Source organism: Pezoporus occidentalis, unplaced genomic scaffold (genome assembly GCF_034315485.1).
Source record: "Pezoporus occidentalis ecotype Australia unplaced genomic scaffold, CSIRO_AGI_Poc_V1 ctg80, whole genome shotgun sequence".
NCBI lineage: Eukaryota > Metazoa > Chordata > Aves > Psittaciformes > Psittacidae > Pezoporus > Pezoporus occidentalis.
The window spans coordinates 891,624-914,190 of record NW_026916159.1 but is presented as its reverse complement, the minus strand read 5'-3'; the positions used below and the strand labels follow the sequence as shown (position 1 = coordinate 914,190).

Here is a 22,567-nt window from a genome sequence, read left to right as displayed (position 1 = left end):
AAAATATGTTTAGTAGGAAGGATCTATGATGAGAGTCCAGAGGTACAAAACTGGTTTCTACGACACATTAAATATCCTGCCATGGTCAAACAGACACACACAATAACAGTTATAAGTGCAAAGGTTCCACAGCCATAGGTCTGCCACCTCCTCTAGAATTTGCTTGAGCAGCAGATTCCTAGTCATCAACAGGCAGCTGTAAGACAAAAGAATTGGGAACTGATGTTAGCAGAGAGACACTTCTCCCATCCACAGCTTGTTGCTTGAGTTTACAAGAATCTTTAACATCTGTAAAGGATGACTAATTTGTCTTCCTGTCCTGCACTGCCCTATGATCAGCAGATGAATGAGAACTGAATTATATGTGGTCTAAGTGTAAGCAGGGGCAGCAGGCCTATCCATGAAGACAGTACCCAAACCTATAAAAGATTAAGGAAGTTAAGCAGCATCCCACCTGCTGCTCACATTCAGCAAGGCCACCGTCCATTTGGTGCTCAAAGTGAGTGTTTCTACCCTTCTGTGCTTGGGAACCAAAAGTATGTAGCATTACATTTGGGGATTATGTTACTCATGTTGTTAACAGCATGCTGGGGAAAGGTAAGGCAGCGAACATGCATTTGTAATACACCACCTAGATCACCAAAACGAGCAGTAAAACCTTTTAAACAGACACAACAGCAAAAACAATTAAGCAAATTCCTTCAGTTCAGAGCTACCTGGGGTGAGCACATGAACTGGCATACAAACTGCCTGGAGGCCCTGGGGAGCAGTTGCTGAATTAGCAAGGATTGGAATGACTAATTGGTGATTGTTTATCAAACAGTACACTAGCAATTCCACTGTACTCTAATGGGGACAAAGAATAAAGCTGTATCAGGTGCCACCACTGTTAACTTAGCATATTTCTGAGACATGTAAGACATATTCTTCCACTCTTTTAAGTGTCCATATGCAGACTAGACAGAGGCTGGCAGGAGGCACACTTATAAGAGCATTTATTTCAAGTGCTTCTGCTAGTTCAAAGGATTCAAACATAAACAGTTGTCTAAAAAAAAAAAAGTTGATGTGTTTTGGAGAGGAGAAGAATTTATCATTTCTGAGGTGGGAGGAAGGGATGGCAACTATGGTGCTAATTAATATAAAGCCTTCTCCTTCCTTGCTGCTCCCTTGTCCCCAGGCACACAAAATCAAGAGCCTACTCTATGCTCTCTCAATACACTTGGCACATACCTCCTTCTCTCCCCCCCTCATGCACTTTCTGTCTCTCTCGCCCCATAAAGGGGCATGAAATGAGAAATTTTAGCAAGGTTTCTTTACAGAAGAAAGGTTTGGCTTCAAGCCCAGTATACAGATGTGGGAGGGAGTCTTCTACCACTAAAGTGGTACTTCTCACGGTCCGGAAGACAGGCTTTCTGGGACTCACAGTCTCAACCCCACCAGTACTACCTAGCCCCTCAGAGACAATAAATGCTCAAGGAGGCAAAAACCAGCTGCACGATGCTGTCTTGAATTTTATTCAGCTTGAACTTTAGGTAAAATGTGACTGCATGTTGAGAGGGGGTTAAAAAAAAACGAACCAAACCCAAACCATGTCCAGTCATATGAATTAGCCGATTTATAATGAGGGTTACTTTTTTCTTTAGCTTTAGATAGATTATTTTCAGCAAGTCCTTGTAGTCTCTTGTAACTATTTATTGATATAGTTACACAAGCATAGAAAATTTACACTAGCAAAAAGGCTTTCGCAGGTACAGTTTGACAACATTCCCATAAGTAAATTAAGTTGTCCAAGAAAAAAATCCTTTTTTTTTTCCCCAGTGTAACTTCATATATACTGGAGCTTTTCCTAGCATAGCAATGATGGCAAAAATATAATAAATCCTTCCTGACACAGCTGTGCAAGTCTCATCTCAATGAGACTGAACTACTTTATATTTCAGCTACATTTATATTACAAGGTTTTCCCGTTGCAGCACAGTGCATCATCCCCAGTTGCCTGGCTTTGTCTTGCTTCCTGCCCATACTCTGGTAACCATGGGTCTGCTAGGCAACCTTTACAGTATCAAGTATGTAATTGTAGGCTCACTAAGACCACTTAAAAGGTGTTTTAAATATAGCTTTAAAACCAAATTCTCTCCATTATTCAGACAGGTATTTTACAATTTCTGATGGCCCTTAGCCCCAGCTTACAGCCAGCTTTAACTCACTTCTTGGTATTGCAGGAATAAACACTGTCCCACATGGTTGCAATGTATATTTACTTCAGTTCTGGTTTTCACTCCTGTTTTAATATGCACAACATAAATCAAATGCACCTAGTTTCCACAGCCACACTTCTACTTTGAACATATCTGGAGGTAAACAAAACAGCCAGTTCTTAACTGACTTCTTCTGTAATTGAGAGGGAATTTCTTACCATGCCCAATGAAATCCAGACTGTTTCAGTGCAGATGCCTGAAAGAAAGAGAAACGAGTCTTTAAAAGGCAGTCTTTTGCTCAGTGAAAGTCTAACTCTGGAAAAGAACTATTGCCAGCGTAATTCTATAGGTTGAGTTAAATAAATAAATACTTATCTGATTAATTGTTGCCTGGAATCCATCTGTGCTTGTATCTCTTGAGATAGAGGCCATATTTAAAAAAGTACACAGGAGATTTGAAATCTGAGGACAACCTAAAGCTTGCTTCTAAGAAGGCTCAATGCACCAGTGCTTTCCCATGGCGTGGGTGAGGCAGGTTTAGTCATCGGGTGTGACAGAGAGCAGTCTGTTGCAATCCAACATTACGTGGAGAGCCAACTAGAAAGCAACGTATTTAGCACATACACTGCACACATCACAATACCCTCAAAGAAAAGAAGATCAGGTGTTTCAATATGCAGGTTTTATTCAGCTCAGCTGCACTTCAGGGTCTCTGAAAAGCTACAGCAAGTGCCTGGATGCAAAGATATTCACAATTTGGAGATTATAGCCAGACGTCAACATCACTGTTTTTCACATGTGGGTGACATACCTACATACCAACTATGAAGACAAAAAGACCCTCCAAAAGTATGAAAATATCATTGCAAATTAAGTCTTCCCCCAGTACACATTTTTGTTCATCTCAGCCTTTTCTTTGTTTAAATTCTTCTGCCTCTCTCTTCTGCAGGGACACTCACTGAAATCCTTTCACAAAAGCTCAACTTGGTTTTTAAGGGCAGGACCCGCTTTTGTCAGGCATTCAAACAATACCCTGGCATGAGGTGGGTGTAACTACGCAGGAATAGCCAGACCAGATCAGCTCTCACAACTTACACTTCTTCCTTGGGCAAGTGCAATCTGCCTCAGATTCCCTAGTCCCAGCCTCTCAACCTGTGGGCCTCCCCCAGCTCCCAGCAATCTCGAGTGAGGTGATTCCCTGAACCAGAACTGCATTGTCCAGACATCACTGCCTGCATAGGAACTTCTGGCATCCACAACATCCCAAGGCAATTCCACAGCTACAGGAAATCCTTTCTGCATGCTCAAAAATTGTCACCTAACCATTCACTCAAGGCTGCTTGGCTCCCATGATATGGGAGACTGAACAGTCATTTTCTGTTTGCTTTCTCCATGCCACTTGAGAGTTAACAGAACTTTTTGTTTTCTTCCTGCTCAGACAGCAGGTTGAAAATCCCCAAGTTTTAAGTTTTTTTCCTTATGGGAGTCACTCCACATCCTTTATGAACATTTCCTGTATCTTCTCCCCTTCTCCTGCATCCTTTCTAAAATGAGGAAGCAAGGATAAAATATTCAAGAGTGACATGCAGAGCATAAAGATCTTCCTTTTTGTTCACAGTTTCTTTACCAATAATTCGTTTCTTTTCTTTTTCTTATTCCTACTGCACATTCAGCAGACATTTTTATACAATTATTCTAACCCAAGGTTTCTTCCCAAGAGATAATTTAGATCCCATTGCTGTGTATTTCAATTTTGGATTGTTTCTCCTCCTCTGCACTATTCTATATTCATCAACACTGACTTTCAACTGCCAGATTGCCCTTCAGTCACTCTCTATTGTGAGGCATTTCTGCTGTCCCCTAGTACATCTTCACCTCAGATGTCCTGCCTGACTTGCTATCATCAAGAGGCTTATTTGTCTCATTCTCCATCTCTTTCAGGACAATGCTGAACAGCACCAGACTCAACAGAAAGACCTCACTGGTCACTCTTTCCCTTTTGTAAAAGTTGGTCATTTTTTCCCTAACCTTTATTTCCTAAACTGAAATTATTATTAATCTATACAAGGACCTTGGCCCTTACCCCATGGCAGCTTGATTTCATAAAGCTTTTGAAGAGGCATATGCAAAAAAAAAAGAAAATAAAAAGTTTGTTTATTTGATTATAACAAAAGCATAGACATTCTGAAGCTCAAAAAACCCTGCTACTGTCCAGTCCTTCTTTAAAGCAACTCTTATACTTCAGATCCTTTTAGCTTCTACTTTAAATAACAGCAAACATTATCTATACCCTGGAAGAACTTTAACTTCTCCCCAGCCACAGGCACTACCCCCTCTGTGGGGAATGTATCCCTCAGTTTGAAGAGAGCTTTTCTCACCATGATTTCTTTAATCACAGTGAACTGCTAAACAGGAGGGCCCATTCCAGTCCCTTGGGCCTACCAGCAATTATGGGCTGCAAATGCCCATTCCTTCCAGGGCCATTAAGCCCAGGTAAGTGGTAGGAGACTCCAGCTCTGCAGATGTTTTCTGTAGAGTCCATCTGGAAAGAATTTTTTCCTGCTCTTTCTTATTTTAGAAAAGCTGCAGCTCTTCTCTCCCATTCTCAGACTTCTTGTACACATGCATAGGTTGAACAATGGTGCATGTTCTTAACACTGACTGAGCTATATTCTCAATATACTGAGCTATATTCTCAGTGACATGTTTACACAAACCCTCTGGTTTTGAACGTCATTCAAACAACACAATGCCACATATGGTTTCCCAGTGTTCAAGAGCAGCTCAGAAGTCCCAATTTAGACTCTGAGGCCCACCAAATAGAAAGGAATGTGATGCATATGTTCCCAGATCTAGCTCAGCAAATGTAGGGCAGAGGAAAATAAAAATATCAACCCTGGTTTCTTAATATTGCAGTAGATGGATAAGTACAGTCTTCTAAATAAAAATAATTAACTTAAATATAATGCCAATAACCCTTCAGGGGCTAGAGCTGCTGAGTACCATTCAGAATAATAAAGGAGGCAATTCTTACTGCATGCATGCACTTTAACTACAGAAAGCCAGTATGAGAATTTTAATGCCAATTATTTGGATACAGCTGGCCACCCTGAATCAGCAAACAAAATGCACAGGTATGGCAAAGAACAAAACCTAAAAAGAACTGCAAGTTTCAGGCAGCAGTCCACTTCAGCCAAGCACAACACAATGGCTAGGATACATGGGGTGATGACTATGCTACAACATGAGCTTCTTTAGGAGCAGGACCTCCATCATGTAAGTGCGGGCCATGGCACACACAAGCCCCAACATAGCTGGAGGGTCCTTGCAGTGAAGCGCTATGGTTAGAAAGGTGACCACTCAGACCCTGCACAGCCTTTTACCAAGGTACTGCACCAGAAGCAGTAAATAATTGCTCCTAGCAATAAAGAGGCAAAAAAAGTAAAACTTGACAAAAATAAATATTGGCAAGATTCTGATTTTGCCACCTTCACCAGAGCTCTGCCCATTGCAACCTTATAACGCAGCAGCAGCTGGTGTTTTCTCTTCCTGGGAGACTACTGGTCAACAACAGAGGTAAAGGATGCACTTATTCATTACACACAGCCTTGGACTTCCCCAGGGCACCTAACAGAAACCCCAGTCTATCCTTTCCATGGACAGAAATAGTGTGGGAAGAGAGCAGTGAACCCCCTGCCAGCCTGGCTATCACCACACCTCCTTCAGCAGAGGTTACTTCCCTACGATGTTGTGCAGCAGGGAGCGGAGAGTGGATTCAACCCAGCTCATTCACTGTTTAAAAATTAATGGCAAATGCAGCCTCTCTAGCTGCAGATAAGTCACCCCAGAGACTTCTGGAAGCTAATGTCAGCCCTCCAACTCCTGTTCCTATTACAGTGTTAATCTTCGAGGTTCATCCTCACACCAGTAAATGCTTAAAGTGGCCTGTTAGCTCTACCAAAGAGCTGATTTTCACTCAAATCACATACACAGAAAGGTAAATGCAACATACCAATACCCACATTCCACTATCGAAGAATGACTTGAAAGTGTCAAATTTTTAATATCACATACTTATTTACTGACACCTGCCTTAGTAGGCATAGGTAACCTAATACTGTATTTTACTGATATTGCAGATGGTATAACCAATTTCCTAAACTCTCTACACTCTCAAAGGATTAGTATGATGTGTAGAGCAGTTTTAGCTTACAAAGCACTACTTTAGTGTGTAGGGTTATTGATTTAACTTAGAAATTCTGCTATATAGGGTAGTTTTACTGATTTACCTTTTACAGCAGCGTAAGAATATCTTTTCTCCCCTAAAAACTTTGACACACTTCATTATCCAATACAAAATATTGCTCCTGGTAGGATTTCAGGGAAGGCATTCAGCAATCAAAATTATGGACTCTGAAAAGCCCTGTGTGTTGCAGGGCTCCTCCCTCCTTACTCATGTCTTTTTTTACTATATACATCTGGAATACCCCCTAAGCTTTCCAGAAATTTCTCAGAGAAGCACCCACAGTTTGTATCAGCATACCTCCTCCCCTCTTCAGCCTCAAACCTTTGAGTCAGATCTATTTTGATATAGGTCAGATACAGAGGAAAGAGTTTTTCTGCCCATCTGGAATACTTCCCAAACGTGCTGATACATTTTCCTTTTTCTGAGCCATAGTAGTCATTCAGGCCTCTAGTCTCCTCTTCTCTTGAATGCTGCAGAAACTTCCTGTGTGCCATCCCTAGTCCCAGCTCACACAGTTCCAGCACATAGGGAAAGCTGCAGCTGAGTAGTGCATACAAATAGTGCATATGAGTGACAGCAGTACGATAATCATGTGCCACTGATAAAAACTTGTTTTGAAAGCACATTTTAAAAACAAGACCAAGCCCCAGAACCAACTGCCAATGGCAGTCTCAGTGGCAGTCTTTTCTAGCTTTTCTTCATGATCAACTGTCTGCTGCCATTCAACTCTTAACTCCTACTTTCCTGTACCACCCCTATTTCCTTACTGTTCATGCAAGTATATTCTCTTCTGTTAGCTATTCTGTGTGTTTAAATACTCCTTTATTCTGCTACATTAATCACACAAACATGTCCATCTTTAATTTCTCTGCTAGTAAATGTGAGAAGGAAAGTGCTTCAATTTTACCTTGTGATGATACCACATGGCACAAACCATTGTGACCAACAGGTCGAAGGAGGTGATCCTGCCCCTCTACTCTGCTCTTGTGAGACCTCACCTGGAGTATTGTGTGCAGTTCTGGTGTCCTCAGCATAAAAAGGACATGGAACTGTTGGAACAAGTCCAGAGAAGGGCCATGAGGATGATCAGGGGACTGGAGCACCTCCCGTATGAAGACAGGCTGAGAAAGTTGGGGCGGTTCAGGCTGGAGAAGAGAAGGCTGCGTGGAGACCTCATAGCAGCCTTCCAGTATCTGAAGGGGGCCTATAGGGATGCTGTGGAGGGACTCTTCATTAGGGACTGTAGTGATAGGACAAGGGGTAACGGGTTAAAACTTAAACAGGGGAAGTTTAGGTTGGATATAAGAAGGAAATTCTTTCCTGTGAGGGTAGTGAGGCACTGGAATGGGTTGCCCAGGGAGGTTGTGAATGCTCCATCCCTAGTAGTGTTCAAGGCCAGGATGGACAAGGCCTTGGGTGATATGATTTAGCGTAAGGTGTCCCTGCCCACAGCAGGGGGGTTGGAACTTGATGATCTTAAGGTCCTTTCCAGCCCTAACGATTCTATGATTGTCAAAAGGAAGCCTAGAGTCTCATGTCAATAGCTATACTTTTTCTTTGCAGTTACATAGTTAAATTTGTCAAAAAGCTCACCTGGTCTGTATCCTTAAGTATTCGAATTTACCATATTTTTGTACATTCAATGAATTATAGTCTTTAACTGTTTTAATCCAAACCCTACATATTAGCTCACTGCCAGCAGCAATGACAACATGTGACTGTAGTAAGGGCATAGACTTAGAAATCAAATGCTACACATTTATCGATTCACATCAACCAGCCACATGTATATTTTTCCTGGCCTATGGCAAGTGCAGAATAATTCAGATGAGCTTAAAAGAAGTCTTGCCTTGAGGAAAAAAGCCATATGGTTCTATCCCACTCCAACACCACATGGAAATAGTAATAGGTGTAAGGATTACACAAAGGTATTAGTTTAGTTTAGTTGAGTTTAGTCTCAGATATTTTACCTTGGTTTTCAGTGTTTCCACAACTTCACACTCTAAAATAGTATTATCACAATATCTGGACACTCCTAAATTCTTAGGGTGCTAACAAAATATATATTTAAGCTTATATCTAAACCTATATTCTGCTAAGATAAATAAAACACTGTGATTTCAAAAGGTACATAGATCATAGACAAACTGGTCTAGCAACCAAAATCCCTCTCACACAATGATAAATTGTGCCATTTCAGCAGCTATTTAGACCTCACTGCCTGAACTCATGCTGACCTGAAACATACCCATTCCTTCATTACCCCAAGCTTTGTGCCATTTGAGGCATCAAACAACTTATCTCTTCCTGCTTACAACATCTCCCGCAATAGATTTCTTTTCAAAGTAAAAAGAAAATAAAATAAAAAGGCAGACTGTTTAAATAGGACTGATGTTTATGAAGTTAAAACAGAAGAGCACACACAACTCTCTTCTGTATTTTCCAGCAGCACAGCATCCTGCAGTGGCCTCAGCCAGCTGGGCTCTGTGACCCTCTGAGTGATCCTTTGAGTGTGCTCCCATTTCATCAAGCAATGAACTCTCCAGCCCCAAAGCCAGCATGATGTTTGTCACTGACTTCAGCTGGGAACAGGAACTGGCTCAATGGTAAGAAAGGCTAAGCTAAATAAAGCAGCAAGAAAAGTCGCAGGCGGAGGTGGGTGGTGTCAGCTTGAAGTACCATGGGGTACAGCTCTGCTTGTTACCAAGATTACTTGATACTTCCCCACGTAAAATTTCATTTTCAGTTGCCAATAACTCTGCAAAACTTTGACCCCCTTGAGCAGGAACTGGGGTGGAAATGCACTGAATATGTGCTGCAGCCTGATTTGGGGTGGAGGAAAAGGTTTCCAGACATAATATTATAGGCATTTTCCAGAAAGAGGTTACACGGAAAGGTGTGGAGGGGGGACACTCCTTTGCAAGAAAGGCTCCCCGCTTACTCCCTAGTTTGGGTCTGACAATAAATATGACACATCAAAAATTTGCCCTTTGCATCAGGAATGTGGCTAAACAAAAGCCCACCAGAATGTGGACAAAGTGTAAGTTCTCAAACAGAAAAGAAAAGAAACACTCTGGTTCAAAAACAGTACATAAAGATGTATTCAATTTTGGGTTTTTTTACCCAATAATCTGCTTGGGCAATTTCAGCTATTCCCTCAAAGGTCCCAGCCTAGCAGGTTTGCTCCTGGGGGACTTTCCTTGGAAGTGCAACCCCAGCGTGCTAAATGCTGCCAGATCCAGATCTCTAAAATAAAAGTGGGGACACCCTCTTCCCTCACCAGCTTTTTCCCAGCCAACATCCCCTGTTTGGTCCAGGGAACATGAAAGAGAAAGTTTTCAGAACCAATCGTAGTCAAGACAAAAGCATTGGGCTTGCAAACTTCAGGGAGTAATAGAGGGGGACAAAGTACGTAGCTGGGGAAATGTGTCCCTAAGCTCCTAATGACTGGATGAGAAATAGGATGTGAGAAACAGGAAGACAGAGATCATGCCCAAGTCTGGCACTGAAATTTGGCAAAGAAAACCATGGCAAGGAGTCAATATAGTGTGGAAAAGTGAGCGAGAGTCACAGCTCTGATGATCTTGGATGCAGAAGAAATGCTGAGACTATGTCGAAGGGGTACCAATTGGCCAAGGTATAACTGGAAAGGAGAACAGGCCTGTGGTTCAGTGGAAACAAACAAACATGGCAGCAAATACCAAAGTCCAAGCAGAGACAGATCAGAAGACAATCTGTAATCAGGGGACTTTGTGTGGCTGAGCCAAAACTTGAGACTTCTGTCAAGTATCTGTGAAATGAATTGTAAAGCAGTCTGATGCTCCTACATGCCATCTTGTGGGGAAGATGCTTGGTGGCCACCAGTTACTGCACTAACGCAAGTGGCCCTGCTTGATGTGGTGAACAGGAAGAGCTGCAGTCCGTTCAAAAACTCACAATGGTACACGGTTCACACTTTATCATTACTTTTGTTTCTGTGAAAAGTGAGCTGGCAGGGAGCAACTTCTTCCCTTGTGCCTCTTATATCCCCTGCTCCAGTCATGTAGGCTTATCTGAAGAGATTAGATTTGGTTACCTACAGCTGGACCCATCTCTTTGGTGCTTCACCCTGTACTCATCTACCTGCAAGCTCAGAGAGACTCAGGAAGTTCTGTTGTTTTTCACTTGCTGGGAAATGTGCATGCTGTCCTTGCATAAAGTCCTTGTACTGTGGAGGAGATGAGAAAAAGGATATTTTACATGGTTGAGAAATAGTTATGGCTATATTTAACAGTAAAGCCTCCTTCCCCTCAAAGAGATTTTTAATCCTAATATCATACAAAATGATTGCTTGAGCATGGAGGTAAAAGCTGATCTGAGAAGCCTCGTTGATTTAGGACAGCATTCCTTCCCATGAATGAGCACAGACAGAATTGTTCTGGGATTCGTTCAGGAATTTATTTAAAACAGCAGTTTCAAGTCTTGCATGACACTTTTTGTCAGTCACTTAAAAAATATGCTAAATAAGGTCTGTAAGCATCATAACAGATGAGAAAAACAGAGCCCCAGGAGGGAAAAGTATTTGCCTCATGTCCCCATGCAACCTGGGTGGTAAGTCAGAAGAGAAGACACAAGGTGCTGCAGCGCAAGCCACCTGTATGGGAACAAAAAAAAACAGATCCAAGATTGTTTGGTTCATGGTGACACTTCCTGTTCAGGAAAAGGGTTGAAAAACATCTTGACCACTGTTATAGTTCATGACCTTGTACAAAACTTCCCAGCTCAAAGCACAAAGTAATTCTGACATGCCTAGAAGCATGACCTGGCCTCAGCTGCCATGCTGAGAACTACGAGGTCATTTGTTTCATGGAAGAATCACTTCATTCAGACCCCGGTGCTGTTTCCTTCCCAGTGCTATGCTGGTTGCATGGCTGACAAAGGGAAAGAAAGTTCCTGCTAAACCAGTAATATCTCAGAAGTCTGATCACCTCCAAGTGGATCTTCTTGCATTTCCATTACTACTCCTTCCCCCTTCAGATGCTTCTTTTTGATATTTGCTGTTCAACACAGACGTGCTGTTTGTTGCACAGGGGTTGGGCCAGCACAAGCCTTTTAGCCTGGCAGTTTGAAGAAAAATGTTAGAATGCCTTTTACAGAAGAGCAAACATTGATTCTATGTTAGGAAATGTCACTTGTGCGATGCGCTATTTTGCAAGACCACCACGGTTGCACTGCCTCGCTCTGATCACCCACATTAATACTTGAATACTGGATGACAACAGTTGAAGATTAATTCCAGTAAGTTATTCACGCCTGGAGGTTCAGATTTCCAAGCAAAAGCATGTGGGCTAGACTATGGCATTTTACCACAGCCCCAAGGAAAGTGCAGTGGGAAGTCACCCAGCCCCAAGAGGGTCGGAATAGCTTGTACCTTTGCAAAATAATCCCTCTTCCTGCTTCTCTGTATCCAGGACACTTGATCATAGGAGATGGTATGCCGGGGGCCTTCTCCTGCTCCCAGCCAGCACTGCCAGACAGTATGTTTACAAAAGGGGGTGTGGACTTACTCAGCTTTGTATCCCTGCTGGAGAAAGATGCATTTCTTTACCCAGGGAAACAAAAAAAGGTCATTCTGAGACAAACCTTCCTTGCAAGATGATGTGTTTCTGTGACTGGTAAATCGAGATTAGTTTGGTCCTCTGCATTTATTTCAGTTCCACACTGCTTACATGAGTGTTGAAGATGAGAAAGACTTGAGAACATGACAGTGTGAGAAGAGATACTGTCAAAACAAAAGCATGAAGGCCTATGGAGTGAAGAGCCTCTCAAGAATGCTTTCTTCCACAAGGACAAACTGTTTTCCTTGGATCGGTACTCATGCCCACAAAGCACAAAACTGATGCCCAGGAGCATCCCTGGAAAGCCACGGCAGAGGCATTCAGCCAGCCAACCTGACCCTTTGCAAAAGGAGAGCCAAGTACTGCCTGCCTCTCACTGCTAATTCTCTCCTGGGGTTTAAGCAATATAAACCACAATGAAGATATTTGAAATCCATCTTTTCCTGAAATCGCCATTATACACATTTTATTTTCTACCATTATTTTTAAATAAGGAAGGAAAAGTAGCCTACTTCTCGGAAGTGCCCAGCAACCCCAGCGCAAACACAGCAACATCTAAGGGCATACCTTCAGCACGCAAAAGCCCACTGAAGACAGGACCAGAAGTTATTACTTGCCAATTCCCGCCTTTGAAATGAAAGTTCATATAACTCACAAAGAGAAAATCTCATTACAATTCTATTCAATACTACCAAATCATCACACAGAAACCACCAAGACTTCCACCCCATCAGGTCTTAAACACATGAATCCTCCTATTATTGTCTGGTTGCCTTGAAACTCACAACACCTCCCTATAACAAAATAACAGAATATGTAAATGTTGGATACATATTAATTAAGACATTTGTTAAGAAGGTACAAACTGAATGCTTTCAATATACTGAACGCTAGCTTAACAACTGAACCTGTGGTCATGATAGCCAGAAATTCATACAGAAATCACCTTGAAACACATGATTTTCAGTTTTCAAACAGGAACAAACTACAGTAAAGCAACTATTTAAAGTAGCTGCAAGTTCTCCACTCAATGACCACTGTCATAGTTCATGACCTTATGCAAAACTCTGCAGCTCAGGAAGGGTTTTAAAATAACTAATAAGAGTGTGGCTAAATATATACAGTACAAAACATTGATCTTTCAGGCTCTACGGAAAAAAAACAAACCAAACCAAACCAAAGCAAATTAAAATCTTCTCCATCTCCTCCTTTCTATGACCTGGGCAGAGGCAGGGGACATTGACAATGATGTGCGGTAAAGTCAATTTTTTTCCATTGCTTTGCAGTCACCTATGTCTCTAAAATGGACAGAAAAATGCTGCCAGTGGAAGGACACAGAGAATTTCTGGTCAGTGCCTTTTATTCTGCACTATTTTGTGGCAGCATGGGCATGAAACAGGCTCACACTGCTCTCACAGATCATTACAAAAGTCCAGGTCAACAAAGATCAGGCTCCTTTGTCTAAACTGCCACTAATGACCCTGATGGTGGGATTACTTCTTTCAGTCTCAGGCCTCTGTTTCCTCTCCCTTTCTGTTAAGGGTGCACTGAGCAGCAGCAGCCGAGATTCACCTCCTTCTTCAGCTCCATCAGGATCAAGGGGCCAGGGGCCTGGCTTACACGATGCCAGGCTACTCAGCAGTGCCCAGCACTATGAGGATTGGGGGGATTGCAGATACCCCGCCTCTGAAACACACAGAGCCACGCTGGCAAGAGACTGCTGGAAGTGATTCAGTGCTGCTGTCTGTTGAGATTACAGGAATTTGTGTTTGGGTTGTATCTGTTGGCTGCCACAACCACTCCAAAGATTTCCACTGGGTTTAAAAAGTACTGCCTTCACATCTATTGGCCAGCAGCTGAGGTTACTGAAGCAAATTACCCTCTTGTAAAGGCAGTTTTACACAGCTACAAATTACTCAACATCACCAACACTTCAAGGAACTGAGAAATAAAAAGAAAATGAAAAAAACTTAAACCCAAACCAGAACACTGCCTTTACCTTTAGGATGGCTGGTTTAGAGGCTCCATTTTAAAGCATCAAGCTCAGGATTTCAGCCTGAGATACAGGCAGCACTGAGACAATGGGTTTGCTCCAGATTCAATATAACTAATATTTACCAGAGGAGGAAGCAGGTTCAGAATATAGAGCAGGTCAAGTAAAAGGATTGTGCAAAATTGAAACCACCTGTGATGTGGGGCACATATGGAAGATGTGCTGACTAGTAAGGAGCAGACAGAAAGAAAAGGAGCTTGGTGCATGGCTAAAGAGCTGCCTACTGCCGTAAACTGGCATCTGAGACTGAAAGCCACTACAGCCACGTTCCAAAGCAAACAGCAGTAAATGGGACTGGGCTTTAGTCCTCACAGCTTTGCAGAGATGGGCACAGAACTTCTAGGGCGAGTGCAGTGCTTTCCCCTTTTCAGCTCAGTCCTTCCCAGTTTTTAACCTACACCTCTCAGCAAAGAGCATGTTCAGGTGTGAGCAAACATATGCAGAAGTACCGATAGTCATCCTGCTCGGGCTTCCTTCAGCCCGAACTAAAGCAGGGAAGAGACATGATCATTATGAGGAGATCTAAACTACAAGGGGAGATGCAGTGAGCTAACTTAATGAGGCATTTGTACCTAAAGTTTTGCATAAGAATCGTAAGGAGCTAACAAGATAAAGAAAATTCTGGAAGAACAGCTGAAAAGATCTGGCTTTATAGACTCTCTTCATAGTACTTTTTTCTTTAAATAACATTTGCTTTAATAAAATATTAAATATTAGCTATATAAAATATTAAATATTAGCTTTACAAGCTATTGAAAAAACAATGTGTTAAACATTTGCAAAAAGCTCTGTAACAGCATCCTTCCAAAGATGCACCCCAGGGACAGCCAGGAGCTAATTGTGACAACTGTGACACTTCCAGAGGGTACAGGAGGGGGGCAAACGCAGTAACTCACTTGCGGTGGCTTTCAACATCTCACTTTTCCTAAGGAACAATTTCAGGAAGAAAACTTGGCTCCATTCCTCTTTTACTGCTCCTTATAGGCTCTCTCACCTGTACACTAAGTGTGGTCCCCCAGCATGTTTAGGTACTTCCTGTATGTGTAATCAAGTCCCCCGATAGTCAATATAAGCATGAATTAATAAATAGATACTTGGGCCTAAATATTTTCATGATCCAGCTCTACCCTGGCTCTTACTGCATTAATCCATGCACAAATGGCCTTCAAGCATAGGTGATTAACACTGCCTGAAAACCGACGTACTTCTCCTGTACTTCATAGCAGTGGAGCATCTGAAGATGCAGTGTATCCTTTCGCATTAACTAACACTCCTACTAATCAGAAGCCCAATGAAGCAGTACTATTGGAAATGCCACTTGATTAGTCTGTGACTCAAGGAGAAAAGCCTTATTTATTTTTAAAGTAAAAATACTCATTAAACTGTATTTCTCAGTAAACCTGGGACAAGCTGATCTCCATGGCTTTTTAGCTTGTTCTGTTAAAGTCTTAAGCAGCACAGTGAAATCAGTGTTTCCCAATGCTGGCTGGAAAGAGCATACGGAGCCTTTTAACGTCCTTTTCATTTTAGCTAGTACAATGAAGAATGTTAAATATAAACATTTAGGGAAAAAGTGAACTAATATTCTTCCCCTTTCCCAAATTCTCACAAAATTTCAATCTGGGGACAGTTTAGACTCCTTTTGGAGCTGCTCATAGAGACCTTCTTTGAACAGATACCAATATTCAGGATTTGGAGAGTGAGAGGTCACATAATGTAACGACTTCAGACAATCAGATCTGCAGTTACTGAGACATCAGCATGCTTGTCACTGCTTCACAGGACTTAAAGCACATAAATAAAATCAATTCCAAGTCCAGAATCCCAAATAAACAAAACAGTTACCTTCACAGATGAGGGAGAGGGAAGCAGTTTTCCCCAAAGCCACTCAGATTTACATCAACAGAACACAGTAACCTACTGTTTCCAACCGCTTTAGAACGTTAAAAGCAAAGCATAAATTGACCATATTACACAGTAACATAGTCTTAGTAAATACAGCCAGTGTCAGTATCAGAATCCTATCCTACCTGCCACTGGTCCTGCCCACCCCTTTGAATTTTTTATTGAGCAGAGAAACAAAATGTGAAGGTGTTTGTTTGTTTGCTGTTGAAGTTAATTGGTGAGTCAGTATTCACCAGCAGGTGAGTCAGTACAAGAGCACTTCTATGCATGGTCCTAGCCCATGATGTTCCAGCAAACTTTATGCAGAAATCAATAAGAGTTGTGTCTGTGTAAGAAAGAGTTCAGTCAGGTACTGCGGGAATTGCAGAGTACACCACCTATTCCATTAGAAATAAATGAGCTCATTTACATTTTAATTCTGTGGAACAAGCCACTCTCAACAGGGCAGTTTGCTAGAGTTACTGCAGATGTACAGAAGTTATAATTTTCATCATAAATGCACATTACAACAAAAATCTCATCAGAGAAACCAGGGAACCAATAGGCATATTAGAGAAACTGCCTGTCTGGGAGGTCCCTCCAGATCTTCATGAACACAGTCTCTGCCTATCTTGCACTGTTGTTGCATAGCTAAATACCACAAGAAATCTCATTAGTTAGAATGGAACTAAGTACAGAAGATAATGTACTTTTCATTGACCCTTTGAAATGATTTAATACCATACAGATGGAAATCACGCCAAAATGTTTAAAGCCATAAATAATTTAACTGAACAAGCTGAAAAAGCCCCACTACAATAAGTACAGAATGCACTGGTTCTCCTCTCTATGGTTTAGGGATTCTTTTCTATGAATTGTGTAGTCCTTAAACTAAGAACCTGCCATCCCTGACTAGAACAGAGGATGGAAAGGCAAACTCAACTGTGCAGGTGCTGCAGTGCACCAAAATACCATTTCAATGCTTTTTCTTTCTCTCTTCACAAGACTGCAATCAGCACCAGGTCAAAGTCTGCTTAGAAGATGAGGACATTGGTTTTACTCCATGCCTTTTAGATTCACTGCGATCTTAATACTGCTCATGAGAAAGGTTAACATTTGGCAAACAACCACAGCTCAGTAAAACAACTCAAACCCCTCAACACTGACAGACCTTGGAATACAGTCCTTATAAGTGATGATTTCTACAGCAACAATCACATGCTTATGGGGTGGTAGTGTTTACGAGAAACTGAAAGACAGCGTGCTGATTTTAAGTTGGCTGCTTTTAGGTAGGGAAGGAACATTAACCCAGGGCTTTCATTTCTGAGGAGACAGGCCTAATCACTGGAGTGATGCTGGAGTAGATTTTCTTCACTATGTCTACCTGGGCTTCTATCACTCTACATAGAAACAATCATGGAAGACAAAATCAGGAAACTTCTACATCACTCCCACTCTCTTTCTGGCTCTGTGACCATTAGCATGATTGTTCTCATAATGGAAAAGCATCCCAGGAGAACCTATAGCTCTGTAGTGAGAGCATTCCCAAAACGGGGTGAGAGATAGTTTTGCACAACATGAAGATTTAAGCCAAGGCCAAGCACAATCCAGATCAGGTCTCCTGGATCTCCACTGGTGGCTTGCAACAAGAACTGCTAACTTCTTTCTTCAATCCCCTTCTCATCTGTGACTCCAATCCTTTGGTTTTCCTTAGAAACACTCAAGATGAAGTGCGTTACCTTAGGGCTGAGACTATTTGTTACACACAAGTGATTTCTCAAAGGTTTTCTTCCAAGTTTCCCAGACAAAACCAGAACAAACTCTTCTCCCAAACCCCTCCTCCCCACCACCCAAAAAGAATCAGAGGAATAAGCCAGGATTATCCACTGATTCAGCATTCATTATACATTGAAAAACATGATGGCAGTCTGACCACTTGCAAGAAGCAAAGAATGGTGAAAAAACTTGATGAAATATTTTCCTAGACTCGAAATGTTACGTGTAAACAGAGAGTATGGATTTGGCAGCTCTACCCAAGCAAACCTTGTAAGTATGCTATTGTCAGAGGAAATGATGACCTGAAGTAAGTATTTTTAACATGATTTTACAGACCGTGGTTAGAGCTGGGGCACCTCCAGAAGGAGACCTCATAACCACATGTGTATGTGCGAGTACCGCTGTTATCTTCTCTAACCATGCACTGAAACATGCCTTGTAGCAGAGAGGGAAAAGGAAGTCTATACCTACAGAGCAAGAAAAGAGTCAAAATGATTTCACTCATTCACAGCCCTCCCTCTGCTTATCATTATGCAGGAGGAGGGTGAGCTATTGATACTGAGTGTAAAGGCAGCTTTCTTCTGATCCAGTGTTGCTTTTAACAGCAGCAGCGCTGGAGAAGAAGAGCAGTCTCCCCTATGCGCATTGTTAAGGTTGGAGACAAAAGAATACCTGTTTTGAATCACTGACGACTATTACTGTAACAAAGTACGAGATAACATTTCGCTGGAGGATACAACAGATTCTGAGAGGAGCAACAATGAAACCAGACAACCTTTCCCTCATCTTATCAAACTGCTTGGAGTACTTAGTGAACAGTGGGGGGAAATAATAGGAAATAGAGAGCAAACACAGTTAATCTTCATACAAAGGCTTCTTGATAAATAATAAAATAGAATGCTGACTGGCATGCTGGCCTTTGCCAACTCGTGTTGCTTAGAAGACAGGATATAAGACAGGCCTGAACAATTTTAAGATAAACAAATATATACGCAAGACAGAAATGTTGCATGAATGAATTTCCTCATTCTCCTTTTTCAAGCAGTTCAAGATGCAATCAAAGCACTCCAAGGTTTGGTATGCTTTTTTGACACATTCCTTTACAGAAGCTTCATAACAGCCTGCTATCAGTAGCTTTGGTGTCACTGTATGGTATGTAAATGGAATAGGCAGATCTTTGACATAAAAATAATAATCTCTGGTAAAATTACAGTACTATAGCGTATCATAGCATCAGAACTGTGGAAATATTAATACATGGATCTTTGACAGTACAATGTAAGATGTCACTTTGAGCAGTTATTATGCTAATAACGGATACTTATTATAAAACAACATGAAAGTGGTAAGCTATGTGGGTGTAGAAAGGGATATTTAGTATTCAGAAAATGTATTAAAAAGGAAGAAAAAGCAAGTGCTTCATACAGCATCTAATCCCACATTAGGCAGATGAGGAGTTCCCTGGCAGATGAGTGTCAGGGTACCCTGCAACTTCGATGAAGCAGCACATTATCTCCCAAGGAAGCACACATGCCAATATAACTTAGGCCATCCTTTGAGCTTCTTTTTGTTATGCAGTGGGCCAAACTGGGACTGAAATCATGAAGGCAGGGGAAAAGTGGCACTAGAGCTTTGAGGGTTAAGTATTAAAAATGCACATCAGATCTACCAGGGTTTCATGCTCGACTTTAAAAACCAGAATGATACTAGAAAAGTGACACACCACAATGAAGAAAAGGTCTCAAACCAAATTACCTACACAGAGCAAGCAAACAAGCCAGCATCATCATGACTGGTCCATTTAAGCTACAAGAAAACATCCATTTACATTATGGGTAGAAAATAAAAATAAATCTAATGCTACAAAATGTTGTGTTTAAAGCCAAAGGAAATATTTACAAAGGGTTTGTAATATAAGGAGGAATCCAAGGCAAGAGAGCTGCTGTTGGCCTGATGGCTACACAGTAAATTTTGCTAGGGTTTGTCTGCTTGGGAAAGGAACAAGTTACAGCTATTCTGTATTAACTCTCACCTGGGCCCCCTTCCACTGCACTAAAGCCCCCTTTTTCTGAACTACAGAGGCACTCTAGGGATAGAATCACCCATTTGGCACAGTGTTCCTATCCTCTAAATTCAAATCCTAGCTCTGTTTTACAGAAACTCCTTCCATATAACCAAGGCACACACAGCGTGCTCATGGGCAACTAAAACCATTCTCACCCTTGCAAATATACGCTTCAGCCCCAGAGCACATGCACCAGGTTTGTGAAGACAGAGCATAAGATGCAACACTTCAGACAACAGCTATAACTAAAATCCTTACATGCACAAACATAATCCATTCCAAACAGGAATGTTGGTACTTAAGCTGAGTGGTTGGAAATACCTGTCTTTCAAGATGAAGCCATGAAAGAATAATATTTAGCTGCAATCTAAACCTTGGTGATTGCAACAGAACAACTAGAAGAAGCTGTGTGATTACTTATCACAGCTCCTACCCTGAGAGAGTGAAACCTGCCACATAAACTGGCATGCAAGTACAAGGAACCACTTACCTCAAACACATAATTCAAGGAATCATTTGAGCTTTGCTTACAGTTGCAAGGATTTTCTCATACATAGTTCTATCTACAGATGCATTTCCAGGACAACTGCTCTGACTGTGGAGTAGATCATAGATCCCTTTTTCTAATCACTTTAAACTGATAAGAACAGATACTACACTTGATCTTAGCCAAAAGGCTGAGAAGCAAGCAAGTCCAGAGGAGAGCCATGAGGGTGAAAAAGGGGCTGAAGAACCTCCCATACAAAGACAGGCTGAGAAAACTGGAGTCACTGATGTGTTCAAATTCCTGAAGCATCACAATCTACAACTCCTGGGGCATGTCCATTGCAGAAAGAAAACGTGAGTTTCCCCTGTTTTCGATTCTGAACTTGATTACTGTCCAGCATACTAAGCACAAGATTTGGAGACTGGCAGTTTCTTCCAGTAGAAAGCAGTACTGCAGTTATCATCAGTTATGCAGTTAGCAGTATAAGCAGTTAGACCTGGAGCAGGCTGAGAACATGACAAGAACAGAGGGTATATGTGAGAGCACAGCAAGTTTTCCACTATACACACCCTTTAGAGACACACTGACTTAGGGAAAAAAAAGCCTGAGGCACATTCCTGCTAACTCTCATGATCAAATTCCTCCTTTTAGAGTATTTAGTTTTTACCCCCTAATCCTTCAGTTCTAATAATGAAGGTATTCTGTTACACTTGCAAATTTCCCTTAAAGAAAGGTGATGGGCAGAGAATAAGAAAAAGCTTGAAAAAAAGATTCCTCCAGAAGCTAAAAAGAAGCCATTCATAAATCATTCATCAGTCCTAAGCCATACTCATTATTTGGATCCCGATTCATGATTTGAACTGGTAAGTCTAGCAGAAGTGCTGAATTTCCCTCCCTGACAGGTGAACATAACTCACTTTACTCTGAGTGCTATGGAGCCGTGGAAGTTTTCTTGGCATTTTAAGATAAACCGTCCCTTCAGGCTCTTAACAGTTTCCTCTTCCCTTCTAATACCAAAGCCTCAATTAGACCATGATTAAAGAGCTGTACTTACTACTACTTACTACTACTAGCAGAAGGTACAGATTGTCACTTTTACTACAGGTCAGGAATGTGTTTCTCTGTGTGCTCTATACTTCAGAGTTTAATGTGGGCACAGAGTTTACTAAAAGGCAAGTCAGATTTGCTAAACAACAGGATTCAGTCTTGATTATCAATTAAACAGGCATAAAACCACCAAAACAGATGGTTTCTGCCAGTCAACAGAAGTCTTAAGGGGAAGAGAATTCACATTCATTCACAGAAATATCTTATGCAAAACTCAAATTCAAGAGAAGATGTACCTCACATGACGCTTTAAACCCTTCTTTGCCTGAAAAGTGAAAAGAAAACCTGTATACTGCAAAATATTGGTTAAGCAATAGAATTCTGAAGCTCCTTTTCCTTTGTGAATTTCTTTCTTACAATTCAGGGTACTAATCAGCTTCTACAAAAATATGATGCAAAGTTATTAGGTATTGTTGCTGCTTGAGAATGCCAGATTAAGGGTCACAATCACTGCACAGAGTAGGTCTACACACACAAGTAGCTTCAGCCCCACAAGCCTACCAAAGGTAAATGCAGGCATTAGAGTCCTCACCCCATTTTCACGGAGGCTCAGCTCCATTTATTCTCCTTTACTTTTCACCAGTTTCCCTCTGCCTTTCTCACACTTCAGCTTCTGCACAGATTCAAACAGATACCTATTTTTTAATTGCCAAAGAAAACGTTGGTTTCTCCTGCACAGTTCATCACGTGGTTTCCTCACAAAGATGACACTGTCCCATAGTGTTTAATGGGCAACATTCAGTTTTGGATCAGTAACAAACTGAAAGTCTGGTAAGGAGCACTTTCTCAATTTAGAAATGGAGCTTTATAACACTGCAATACTGCAAGAAGCTCCACTGCTTGCCCTTCCATTAATTTTGTTACTTACTGTGTTGGATTCTCATCAGCAATTCTAAATTGATGTACGATGAGCTATGCCATCAGATATTCTCTACGGATCTAGTTGGCAACAACGGTGTAGTTGCTAAATTTTGGTAAGCTTCTCATTATTTAGTTTGTGATTACCTCAGAGTAAAGATCTTCTTATGCTTTGGAAAGCCCCAGTAAATAGTGGGCACTGCTACAGATAAATAATATACTATAATAAGGATTCTTATGATGGTAATGTATGATGCACAACCATTTTCCAGATGCTACAGAACTAATTGTGCTGC

General features: G+C 41.4%; 1 protein-coding gene and 1 pseudogene across 5 annotated transcripts in view; both read right to left on the bottom strand.

The window, feature by feature from the left end:
• RBMS3 (RNA binding motif single stranded interacting protein 3) overlaps positions 1–22,567 on the bottom strand; it is a 729,877-nt gene that overhangs the window by 684,173 nt on the left and 23,137 nt on the right. The gene's annotated exons all lie outside the window — the stretch shown is intronic.
• LOC134155936 (U2 spliceosomal RNA) lies at positions 20,276–20,508 on the bottom strand (annotated as a pseudogene).